Source organism: Macaca mulatta, chromosome 14 (assembly GCF_049350105.2).
Source record: "Macaca mulatta isolate MMU2019108-1 chromosome 14, T2T-MMU8v2.0, whole genome shotgun sequence".
Lineage (NCBI taxonomy): Eukaryota > Metazoa > Chordata > Mammalia > Primates > Cercopithecidae > Macaca > Macaca mulatta.
Genome location: NC_133419.1, coordinates 108,573,579 through 108,586,930, shown reverse-complemented (window position 1 = coordinate 108,586,930; position 13,352 = coordinate 108,573,579). Strand labels below are relative to the sequence as shown.

Sequence of the window (13,352 nt, the reverse complement as noted above, 5' to 3'; positions counted from 1 at the left end):
AAGCTTCATAAACAAAGGAGAAATAAAGTCCTTTTCAGACAAGCAAACACAAAGGGAATTCATTACTGCTAGACCAGGCCTATAAGAAGTCTTTAAGGGAGTGCTAATCATGGAAACAAAAGAACAATACCTGCTACCACAGAAACACTTAAGCTCGTAGTCCGTCAACACTATGAATCAACTACACAATCAAGTATACAAAACAACCAGCTAACAACATGATGACAGTATCAAAATCTCACATATCAGTATTAACCTTGAATGTAAATGATCTGAACACCCCACTTAAAAGGCATAGAGTAGCAAGTTAGATAAGAAGACAGCATCCAATTATCTTTCATCTTCAAGAGACTCATCTCACACATAATGATACCCACAAGCTCAAAGTAAAGGGTAGGAGAAAGATCTATCATGCAAATGGAAAACAAAAGAAGGTAAGAGTCGCTATTCTTACATGAGATGAAACAGACTCTAAACCAACAATAGTCAAGAGGACAAAGAAGGGCATTACATAATAATAAAGGGTTCATTTGAACAAGAAGGCTTAATTATTCTAAATATATATGCACCCACTATTGGAACACCCAGATTCATAAAACAAGTTCTTGACCTATGAAAAGGATTAGAGAGCCACACAATAATAGTGGGAGACTTCAACACCTTACTGACAGTGTTAGATCATGTGGCAGAAAACTAACAAATTCTGGACTTACACTTGACACTCAACCAATTGGACCTAAATAGACATCTACAGAATACTCCACCCAACAGCTACAGAACTTATATTTTTCTCATCTGCACACAAAACATATTCTAAGTTTGACCACATGCTCAACCATAAAGCAAGTCTCAATAAATTAAAAAATATCAAAATCATACTAAGCACATTTTAGGACCACAGGGCAATAAAAATAGAAATCAATACCAGGAAGATATCTCAAAACCACACAATTGCCTGGAAATGAAGCAACTTGCTCCTGAATGACTTTTGGGTGTACAATGAAATCAAGACACAAATCAAAAAATTCTTTTAAATCAATAAAAGTAGAGACCCAACATACCAAAATCTTTTGGATGCAGCTAAAGCAGTGTTGAGAGTGAAGTATATAGGGCCAAGCACCTACATCAAGAAGTTAGAAAATCTCAAATTAACAATGTAACATTTCACCTAAAGGAACTAGAAAAAAGAGGATAAATCAACCCAAAATCTAGCCAAAGAAAAGAAGTAAAATCGGAGAACTCAATGAAATTGAAATGTGAAAATCCATACAAAAGGTCAGTTTAGGAGAGCAAGCGCCGGGCATCTCAGGTGCGCTCCTTGGGCCTCCAGTGCCCGCTTCTTGGGCAGCAGAGGCTCTTCCACCCTGCTGCAGGCAGAGGTGCTAGATCTGGACGAGGATGACCTGGAGGTGTTCAGCAATGATGCCTCATTGATGGACATGAATTCCTTCAGCACTATGATGCCAACATCCCCTTTATCAATGATAAACCAAATCAAGTTTGAAGATGAACAAGATTTAAAGGAATTCTTCATCATAGTTGATGAACCTGAAAGTCATGTTACTACAATAGAAACTCTCATCACGTATACGATTATTACTAAGACATCTTGTGCAGAATTTGACTCCAGTGAATTTAAAGTTAGGAGATGGTATCAAGATTTCCTTTGGTCAAAGGGAAAACTTTAAGAAGCACACCCCACTCTGATTATTCCACCATTGCCAGAAAAATTTATAGTAAAAGGAATGGTGGAACGCTTTAATGATGAGTTCATTGAGACATGCAGGAAGGCTTTGCATAAATTTTTGAGCTAATTGCTGATCATCCAACTTTAACATTTAATGAAGACTTCAAAATTTTTCTCACTGCACAAGCTTGGGAACTCTCTTCTCACAAGCATCAGGGTCCTGGATTGCTAAGCAGGATGGGGCCAACAGTCAGAGCTGTTGCATCCTCAATGAGAGGAATTAAAAACCACCCAGAAATCTAATTAAACTAAAGAGCTTCTGCACAGCAAAAGAAACTACCATCAGAGTCAACAGGCAACCTACAGAATGGGAGAAAATTTTTGCAATCTACCCATGTGACAAAGGGCTAATATCCAGAATCTACAAATAACTTAAAATTACAAGAAAAAATCAAACAACCCCATCAAAAAGTAGGTGAAGGATATGAACAGACACCTCTCAAAAGACGACATTTATGCAGCCAACAGACACATGAAAACATGCTCATCATCACTGATCATCAGAGAAATGCAAATCAAAACCACAATGAGATACCATCTCACACCAGTTAGAATGGCGATCATTAAAAAGTCAGGAAACACCAGGTGCTGGAGAGGATGTGGAAAAATAGGAACACTTTTACTCTGTTGGTGGGAGTGTAAACTAGTCCAACCATTGTGGAAGACAGTGTGGCGATTCCTCAACTATGTAGAACTAGAAATACCATTTGACCCAGTGATCCCATTACTGGGTATATACCCAAAGGATTATAAATCATGTTACTTTAAAGACACATGCACATGTATGTTTATTGCAGCACTATTCACAATAGCAAAGACTTGCAACCAACCCAAATGCCTATCAGTGATAGACTGGATTAAGAAAATGTGGCATATATACACCATGGAATACTATGCAGCCATAAAAAAGGATGAGTTCATGTCCTTTGTAGGGACATGGATGAAGCTGGAAACCATCATTCTGAGCAAACTATCACAAGGACAGAAAACCAAACACTGCATATTCTCACTCATAGGTGGGAATTGAACAATGAGAACACTTGGACACAGGGCGGGGAACATCACAGGGTGGGGAGTATCACACACAGGGGCCTGTTGTGGGGTAGGAGGAGCGGGGAGGGATAGCGTTAAGAGAAATACCTAACGTAAATGATGAGTTAATGGGTGCAGCACACCAACATGACACATGTATACATATGTGACAAACGTGCACGTTGTGCACATGTACTCTAGAACTTAAAGTATAAAAAACAAACAAACAAAAATTAACCTTAAATGTAAATGGGCTAAAAGCCCCAATTAATTTATTTTTTATTTTTAAATTTTATTTTACTTATTTATTTTTTGAGACAGAGTCTCACTCTGTTGCCCATGCTGGAGTGCAGTGGTGCGATCTCAGCTCACTGCAAGCTCTGCCTCCCAGGTTCATGCCATTCTCCTGCCTCAGCCTCCCAAGTAGCTGGGACTACAGGTGCCTGCCACCATGCCTGGCTAATTTTTTTTTTTTTTGTATTTTTAGTAGAGACGGGGTTTCACCAAGTTAGCCAGGATGGTCTCGATCTCCTGACCTCGTGATCCGCCCTCCTCAGCCTCCCAAAATGCTGGGATTACAGGTGTGAGCCACTGTACCCAGCTAAAAGCCCCAATTAAAAGACCAAAAACAAACAAACAAAAAACCACCCGGGAGAGTTCATGGAAATGTATAACTATTAAAATTTTTAGCCAGAAAACAAATTTGGTAGATAAAATTTCTCAGAATTTTCAAGGAAGGGAATATTTTGATGAAATGAAAGAATATGGTCCAATTCATATTCTTTGGTCAGTGTCAGAGGAGGATCTGGTTGATAATCTAAAAGATGTTGTCAGCTGCATTGACAGATGCTGTAAGGCCACTGAAAAACGGATGTTTGGACTCTCAGAGGCCCTGCTTCTTCTTGTACATGGGTACGTGCTTTGTAGTGAAATATTAGTGGGTGTTATGAAAAGAAGAGACCAAACACAGCAGAACTGGGTCCCAAAGTTGAAGCTTTGACCTATAAAAAGGCAGATAGTGATCTGCTTACCGAGGAGATTGGAAAACTTGAAGATGAAGTGGAGTATGCTAATAATGCCCTGAAAGCACAATGGGAAAGATGGCAACAAAATATTCAAAATGATATCCAGTTAGCATTTACAGATATGGCTGAGGAGAGTATCCACTATTATGAACAGTACCTTGCTGCATGGGAACCATTCCTTACATCACCAACCTCCACTTGGAAGACGCCCCTGAAGATAAACCTTAATTCCACTGAGGACTTCTGTTTAATCTTTGGGAGACAGCATTTATCAACCAAAGTTATTCTTTCTGGATCTGCCATGTCCTTTATCAAGTGCATGAAAAATGTTTTATACTATCTGGAAAAACCAACAACTTGAAACCTCAGGTACTCCAGTTCATTGATATGAATTTGAAGATATATCTATATATCTATTTGTATGGATATACATCTATACATATATATGTAGATACAGAGAGAGATTTAGTTTGGTTTTAATTATGTTCTTAAATTTGTATGCCAATAACTGTATATAGATTTTTTTGTTAAATATTTGACTGTGGAACATGATATTTTAAATATGTTGTAAGGACTCAGTTTAATAAAATGTTTAATATGAAAAAAAGATCAAGGTAACCACAAGTTGGTGCCTTGAAATAATAAACAAGATCAATAGACCACCACCTAGATTAACAAAGAAAAAAGAGGCTGGGCGCGGTGGCTCAAGCTTGTAATCCCAGCACTTTGGGAGGCCGAGACGGGCGGATCACGAGGTCAGGAGATCAAGACCATCCTGGCTAAAACAGTGAAACCCCGTCTCTACTAAAAAATACAAAAAACTAGCCGGGCGAGGTAGCGGGCGCCTGTAGTCCCAGCTACACGGGAGGCTGAGGCAGGAGAATGGCGTAAACCCGGGAGGCGGAGCTTGCAGTGAGCCAAGATCCAGCCACTGCACTCCAGCCTGGGCGACAGAGCGAGACTCCGTCTCAAAAAAAAAAAAAAAAAAAAAAAAGAAAAAAGAGAGAAGATGCTAATAATCACAATCAGAAATGACAAATGTGACATTCAGCTGATCCCACAGAAACACAAAAGACTCTCAGAGACTATTAGGAAAGGCTTTATGCACAGAAATTAGAAAATCTATAGGAAATGGATAAATTCCTATGAACACACAAGCTCCCAAGATTGGTCCAGGAAGACAAAGAAAACCTGAATAGATCACTAATGAGTCCTGAGGTTGAATCAGTAATAAAAAACCTACCAGCAAAAAAAGCCCTGGATCAGAGAGATTGATAGCCAAATTCTGCCAGACATACAAATAAGACCTGGTACCAACCCTACTGAAAATATTCCAAAACATCAAGGAGGAGAAACTCCTTCCTAACTCATCTATGATGCCAGCATCATCTTGATACCAAAACCTGGCAGAGACACGTGAAAAAACAAAACTTTAGGCCAATATCCCTGATAAACATAGACGCAACAATCCTCAACAAAACATTAGCAAACTGAATCCAGCAGCACATCAAAAAGTTCATTTATCATGATCAAGTAGGCTTTATTCCTGGGATGCAAAGTTGATGCAAAATACACAAATCAATATACATGATCTGCCACATAACCATAACTAAAAACAAAAACCATATGATCATCTCAATAGATACAGAGAAAGCTTTTGAAATAATACAACATCCCTTTATGGTACTAACCCTCAACAAACTAGGCAGCAAAGGAACATATCTCAAAATAATAAGAGCCATATATGACAAACTCACCCTCAACCTTATACTCAATGGGCAAATACTGGAAACATTCCCCTTGAGAACTGGAACAAGACATGGATGCCCACTCTTGCTACTTTTTTTTTTTTTTTTTTTTTTGAGACAGAGTCTCGCTCTGTCACCCAGGCTGGAGTGCAGTGGCTGGATCTTAGCTCACTGCAAGCTCCGCCTCCCAGGTTCACGCCATTCTCCTGCCTCAGCCTCCCGAGTAACTGGGACTACAGGCGCCCGCCACCTCGCCCGGATAGTTTTTTGTATTTTTTTTTTTGGTAGAGACGGGGTTTCACCGTGTTAGTCAGGCTGGTCTCGATCTCCTGACCTCGTGATCCGCCCGTCTTGGCCTCCCTAAGTGCTGGGATTACAGGCGTGAGCCACCGCGCCCGGCCCACTCTCGCTACTCTAATTCAACATAGTGCTGGAAGTCCTAACCAAGCAGTCAGGCAAGAGAAAGAAATAAAAGGCATTTAAACAGGAAAAGAAGAAGTCAAACTATCTGTCTTCACTGATGATACGATTCTATACCTAGAAAACCCTTACAACTTTACTAAAAGGCTCCTAGAACTGATAAACGACTTCAGTAAAGTTTCAGGATACAAAATCAATGTCAAGAGCGTTCAAGCTCAGAGCCAAATCAAGAATGTGATCCCATTTACAATAGCCACAAAAAGAATAAAATACCTAGGGATACAGCTAACCAAGAAGGTGAAATATCTCTACAAGGAGAACTATAAAACACTGCTGAAAGAAATCAGAGATGGCAAATGAATGGAAAGATATTCCATACTCATGGATTGGAAGAATCAATATGGGTAAGATGGCTATACTGCCCAAAACAATTTGCAGTTCAACACTATTCATATCAAACTACCAGCATCATTTTTCATAGAATTAGAAAAAACTATGCTGCAATTCATTTGATACCAGAAAAGAGCCTCAATAGCCTAAGTAGTCCTAAACAAAAGTAACCAATCAGAAGGCATCCCATATCTGATTTCAAACTATATTACAAGGCCATAATAACCAAAACAGCATGATAGTGGCACAAAAACAGACACATACACCAATGGAACAGAATAGAGAATCCAGAAATAAGGCCACACACCTACAACCATCTGATCTTCAAAAAAGTGAACAAAAATAAGTAATGGGGAAAGACTCCCCGTTGACTAAATGGTGCTGGGATAACTGGTTATCTATATGCAGAAGAATGAAACTGGACCCCTACCTATCACCATATACAAAAATCAACTCAAGATGAATTAAAGACTAAAAAGTAAGACCTAAAACTGTAAAAATCCTAGAAGAAAACCTAGGAAATATCCTTCTTGATATTGGCTTTGATAAAGAATTTATGGCTAAGTCCTCAAAGGCAATTGCATCAAAACCAAAAATTGACAAGTGGGATGTAATTAAATTAAAAAGCTTCTGCACAGCAAAAGAAACTATCAACAGTGGACAACCTACATAATGGGGGAAAATATTGGTGAACTGCATGCAGCAAAGGTCTAATATCCATAACCTATAAGGAACTGAAAAAACCTATAAGGAACAAGCAAAAACCAACACCATTAAAAAGTGGGAAAAGGACAGGAACAGGCACTTCTCAAAAGCAGACATACAAGCAGCCAAAAACATGAAAAAATGCTCATCAATACTAATCATCAGAGAAATGCAAATCAAAACCACAATGAGATTTCATCTCATACCAGTCAGAATGACTTGTTAAAAACAAGTCAAAAAATAACAGATGTTGGTGAGGCTATGAAGAAAAGAAGACACTTATAAGACCATGTTCTTTGCAGTAACATGGATGCAGCTGGAGGCCATTATCCTAAACGAACTAATGCAGAAACAGAAAGCCAATACCACATGTTCTCACTTATAAGTGAGAGTAAACATTGAGTACACGTGGACATAAAGACAGGAACAATAGACACTGGGGTCAATGAGAGGGATGAGAAAGAGAAAGGGAGACAAGAACTGAAAAACTTCTACACTGACTAAACACTTATACGCTGCTGGTGGGAATATAAATTAGTCCAGCCAGTGTGGAGAGGAGTTTGGAGATTACTGAAAGAACCAAGAGTTGAACTGCTATTTGACCCAGCAATCCCATTACTGGGTGTATACACAAAGGAAAAACAAATCATTCTATCAAAAGGACACATGCACCCGTGTATTCATCACAGCACTATTCACAATAGTAGACATGGAATCAACTTAGGTGTCCATCCATGGTGGACTGGACAAAAAAAAAATGGTACATGTATACCACAGAATACTATGCAGCCATAAAAAAGAGACCATGCTCTTTGCAGCAACATGGATGCAGCTGGCGGCCATTATCTTAAGCAAACTAATGTAGAAACAGAAGGCCAAATACCACATGTTCTCACTTATAAGTGAGAGCTAAACATTGAGTACACGTGGACATAAAGACAGGAACAATAGATGCTGGGGCCAATGAGAGGGATGAGAAAGAGAGAGGGAGACAAGGACTGAAAAGCTACCTACTGGGTACTGTGTGTCCTGCCTGGGTCAGCATCACACAGTATGCCCATGTAATAAACATGCTCGTGTATTCCCTGATTCTAAGAGTTGGAAAATGAGAAGTCTATAGACAGCTTTCCTTACATGTTAAGAAGCTTTTGTTGTAGTTTTTAAAGTTATATATGCAAGAGTTTAATGAGACTAGTTGCACAACAAACAACAGCAGTGCTCCACTCACTCCTATCTCTTCCTGTTCCCACCACCTTCATCTTTTTGCAAATTCATCTCATGTTTACTTACATATTTACTTTTGCTCATTCATTTCATGTTTACACTTTTTTTGTTTTTGAGACAGAGTCTCACTCCGTCGCCCAGGGTGGAGCGCAATGGCACAATCTCGGCTCACTGAAGCCTCCACCTCCTGGGCTCAAGCGATTCTCCTGCCTCAGCCTTCTAAGTAGCTGGGCTTATAGGCATGCACCACCATGCACGGCTAATTTTTTTTGTATTTTTAGTCGAGACAGGGTTTCACCATGTTGGCCAGGCTGGTCCCGACTCCTGACCTCAAATGATCTGTTGGCCTCGACCTCCCAAACTGCTAGGATTACAGGCGTGAGTCACCGTACCCAGCCTACTGAATATACATTCTTAAAAATCCCCCTTTCAGTAAGATACTTCTGCCCTCACCTATGCTTGTAGTCTTCCAGTCCAGAAACTCTCTCCAGGAAATAAAACGTGGGTAGGGGGAGGGCAGTTATTGGTTGTGTCAAGGTTGAGGTGGGGGAAGGAATCTTGGGACCAAATAATTTTTTTAGAAGCTCTCTCAACCAGTTCTTATTTTAGCCGCTGTCTCTTCCTCGTCACTGCCACCAATTTGAACAGTATAGGTCAGGGTAGCTGGGCTTTCCCTACTACCAGTTTAAGATTCAGCTGTCTTAGCTTTGCTGAGTCAGTTACACCTTTCTTTGTTACTTTTTCCTTTCAGTTCTTCTTGTTCTTATGGCTTTATGCTTTAAGAAAAGTCCCTCTATTGTAATTTTAATATGTATTAGTCCATTCTCATGCTGCTAATAAAGACACACCTGAGACTGGGTAATTTATAACAAATTAATGGACTCACGGTTCCACACGGCTGGAGAGGCTTTAAAATCATGGTGGAAGGTGAAGGAGGAGCAAAGCACTTCTTAGATGGTGGCAGGAGGGAGAAGAACAAGTGTCCAGCGAAGAGGGAAGCTCCTTATAAAACCATCAGATCTCATGAGAACTAACTCACTATCAGGAGAACAGGATGGGGGAAACTGCCCCCATGATTCACTTATCTCCACCTGGTCCCTCCCATGACACGTGGGGATTATGGGAACTACAATTTAAGATGAGATTTGGTGGGAGACACAGCCAAACCATATCAAGGGATTAAAATTAGAAACACATGTTCAGCCTGCTACTATTGTTATATTCATCCAGATGCCCAGAAAAGGTTTCAACTATGGGTCAAGAGATACTGTTCCTATTACTGAATCTCAAACATCAGCTGAAGCCAGGAAACTAGCAAGAAGATAGCATAAAAGCTCAGATCTTAGACTCTGGAATAACACCTGAGGTTGAAACCTGTGTCTGTCATTTGCTGGGTTTCTGACCTTTTGACATTTCCCTAACCTCTCCCAGCCTCAGTATTTTTCATCTGTACAACAGAGATAATAATGTAGCTAATTAATGAGCTTAAAGTATATACACATATATGACGTTCTTACATTGTCTAAATTCTAGAAGACAGTAAATGCTCAATAAGTGGAGGTAACTTGGGTGCCCAATCAAAGACAGTCAGAAAAGGGAAACCGTATAAACAATTCCACGTTACTGAGCACGCATTACAAACCAGGCACTATGCTAGGCACCGGGTATATAATGAAGACAGAACATGTAGAAGGTTAGCCTTCAAGGAGCTTAGAGTGTGGTCACGGAGAAAACAACATATAAGCACAAGCAATATATAATTACAATGTGTGATAAGTGCTATAAAAGAAAACAGGATGCCATGAAAGGGAATAACAAGGGGGAATTCGTTTGGATTAGCTGTTGGAAAAAAATCTCTTAACGAGTGAGAATAACACATATGCGGAATCCAGACTAATGCCGAAGTGGATCAATAAAACGCACATGCTTTTTAACCATTCAAAGTAAATTAATATTAACCTGTAATATACAGGTCAAAGGCATTAGAGATGTGACCTTGCTGTCAAGTCATTTAATTTCTCCTGGCCTTAATTTCCTCATCTATAAAATACAAGTTGGACAAAATAATCTCTCAACTCACAGCTTCTACAAGTTTATGCAAATTTAGGAATGTAAGAACATTATAAACAAAGTTAAAAATCAAGAGAACAGGCTGGCCGTGGTGGCTCATGCCTGTAATCCCAGCACTTTGGGAGGTCGAGGTGGGCGGGTCACTTGAGGTCAGGAGTTCCAGAACAGCCTGGCCAACATGGTTAAACCCTGTTTGTACAAAAAAATACAAAAATTAGCTGGGTGTGGTGGTGCATGCCTATAGTCCCAGCTACTCAGGAGGCTGAGGCAGGAGAATTGCTTGAGCCCGGGAGGTGGAGGTTGTGGTGAGCCAAGATCGTGCCACTACACTTCAGCCTGAGCTCTAGAGCGAGACTTTGATCTCAAAAAAAACAAGAGAACAGATGTTTTCCTTTTAGTGTTCTCTATTATATATTTGTACTGAATTTTTACTGAAGCATAAATATTGTTTAGAAGTGATAAAGCTAGTAGTGAAACATCTTTCCTCCCCCATCAATCTCTTTGCAAGGATAACCCTCACTAATTCAGGCCTGGCATGTCACTCTTTATATGTTCTGAGTATATGACATTGTGCTCTCAGACACGAAAACCATAAATGTATACAACACTGGAAGATAAGTGACCAAATATTAATCATAGTTAACATTGCTATTTTCTGCTTAATTGGTCCTTAACTTTTTCTCCTTTTCCACAATTTGCATATATTACTTTTATAATTAAAAAGTTAATTATTCAAATAAAATAATGTTTACTGTGATGAATAATACAAAAGCATGTTATCTCTTATTGTCAAAGAGAAAAGAGAGCTATCCATTTGATTAAAAATATTGCGTGGAGATAGTTCTAGCTAGTAATTACATTTTGCCTCCACCAAATTATTTGTGAAAATTTATTCGGTTACTTTTTAAAAAAGTGACAGCAAGGCCATGTTTCAATTTCTGATTGCCATGTTTAATATTCATAAAAGGAAGTGCTAGCTTTTATCAGCAAGGTATTCCTTTCAGTAATGAGTTCAGGGGCAGATTTCTTTAAAAAGAAACATTTCTCTAACATCTTTCAGTAATTAGTAGAATTGAGAATTTATCAGACTTGGAAGAGGGATGGTGGATCTCCATTCTTGTCTAAGTTTTTAATCTTCTTAATATCTTGGTTTAATTGCTTTTTAGGGATTATAAAAAGATTGGTAGGATCTAGCATCTGTCTATCTATCTATCTATCTATCTATCTATCTATCTATCTATCTATCATCTATCTATCTTCTCATTAAATGATCCATTTTGGATTCCTCTATCATCAAATTATGGCAGGACTATGCTAATTCTTTGAGAAGTTCAGGTAGAATTTCATGATGTCATCTTGTTAATGAAACTTCAAGAGATTGGGGATGTTTCACGAATGATGTAGATGGGATCAATGGCTGGTTACCTGGAGTTACTACAGAGGCTCATGAATCCTTATTCCTACCAAGCACAACTTAAAGGACTGAACACATAATATTTACTACTATTTTTCAAATATTTATATATGCTATGGCATTTAATATAATGTGAATTCATTTAAAACTATTCAACCATTTTGTCAGTATGCATGTTGTCAATAATATTTTTTACAAGATTGGGAATTATTTATGTAGTGAAATAAACACTTGATTTGAAATCTGTATTTCAAATGACCATAAATATTACTTTTATCTATACAAGGTAAGATTCCGTTCTGGGTTGATCATTTAACTAGTTGTGTGGGTCATTTATCTTTCCTCATTTGAAAAATAGAGATAATAATACAAACTATTCTTACAGGAATTTTATGATTCTCAAGTGTTTTGAAGATGCCACATACTTTCAAGATATTGGATGTCGCTATGATGACAGCCATTTTCATGATCATTTATATAATGATATGAAGCGTAATAAGAGAGTTGAAAAAACTAATCCCAACCTCAGGTTTAGAGAATCAAATTCGAGTTTTCTTATTTTTAAGTTCATATACAATTATATTTTGCTGTTTCCTGCAATAATAATTTATTTTAAGAATAAAAGTAAAATTACTTGGTCAGCATGACTGAATGAGTATATGCAGAAATCTCCACCTTCCGTCCTACATATATAGAAATGAGAGATAAAATATTAAACAATATATACAATCACACTAAAAAACAATTGCAAAAAACCCACCATAGACACATTTAGAGAGAGAAACTACAGAGATAGTAGAACCTGAAGATACACAGTTCTTGGGAAGCTGGGAATGAAGACAGAACAAACATCAGTGCCTTCATGAGATCAAGAGTTAAATGTGCTCCAGACTTGATGAGAATGGAAATCAGGTTTTTCAATCTAGAGACAAAGAGCTATTTTCTTTGCTTTCAAATATCAAACATGTCCTGTGTTTAAAAGGCAACTGAGGCCGGTTGTAGTGGTTCACACCTGTAATCCCAGCACTTTGGGAGGCTGAGGCAGGCGGATCACCTGAGGTCGGGATTCTGAGACCAGCCTGACCAACATGGAGAAACCCAGTCTCTACTAAAACTAGAAAATTAGCCTGGCTTGGTGGTGCATGCCTGTAATTCCAGCTACTTGGGAGGCTGAGGCAGGGGAGTCACTTGAATCCGGGAGGTGGAGGTTGCAGTGAGCCGAGATCACGCCATTGCATTCCAGCCTGGGCAACAAGAGTGAAACTCCATCTCAAAAAAAAAAAAAAAAAAAAAGGCAGCTGAAATAAATCTGAAATAAATTTACCTATCATTGGAAACCTATTACTTTTTTTTTTTTTCCTTTTTTTTGAGATGAGTCTCACTCTGTTGCCCAGGCTGGAAGGCAGTGGTGCTATCTTGGCTCACTGCAACCTCCACCTCCTGGGTTCAAGTGATTCTCCTGCCTCAACCTCCCAAGTAGCTAAGATTACAGGTGTCTGCCACCATGTCTGGCTTTTTTTTTTTTTTTTTTTTTTTTTTTTAGAAGAAATGAAGTTTCACCATGTTGGCAGGGCTGG

At 38.8% G+C, this 13,352-nt stretch overlaps 1 pseudogene; it reads left to right on the top strand.

Annotated features, from left to right (window-relative positions):
* Positions 1–1,349: 1,349 nt before the first annotated feature.
* On the top strand, positions 1,350–4,032 carry LOC100427300 (sorting nexin-7-like; annotated as a pseudogene).
* Positions 4,033–13,352: the final 9,320 nt, after the last annotated feature.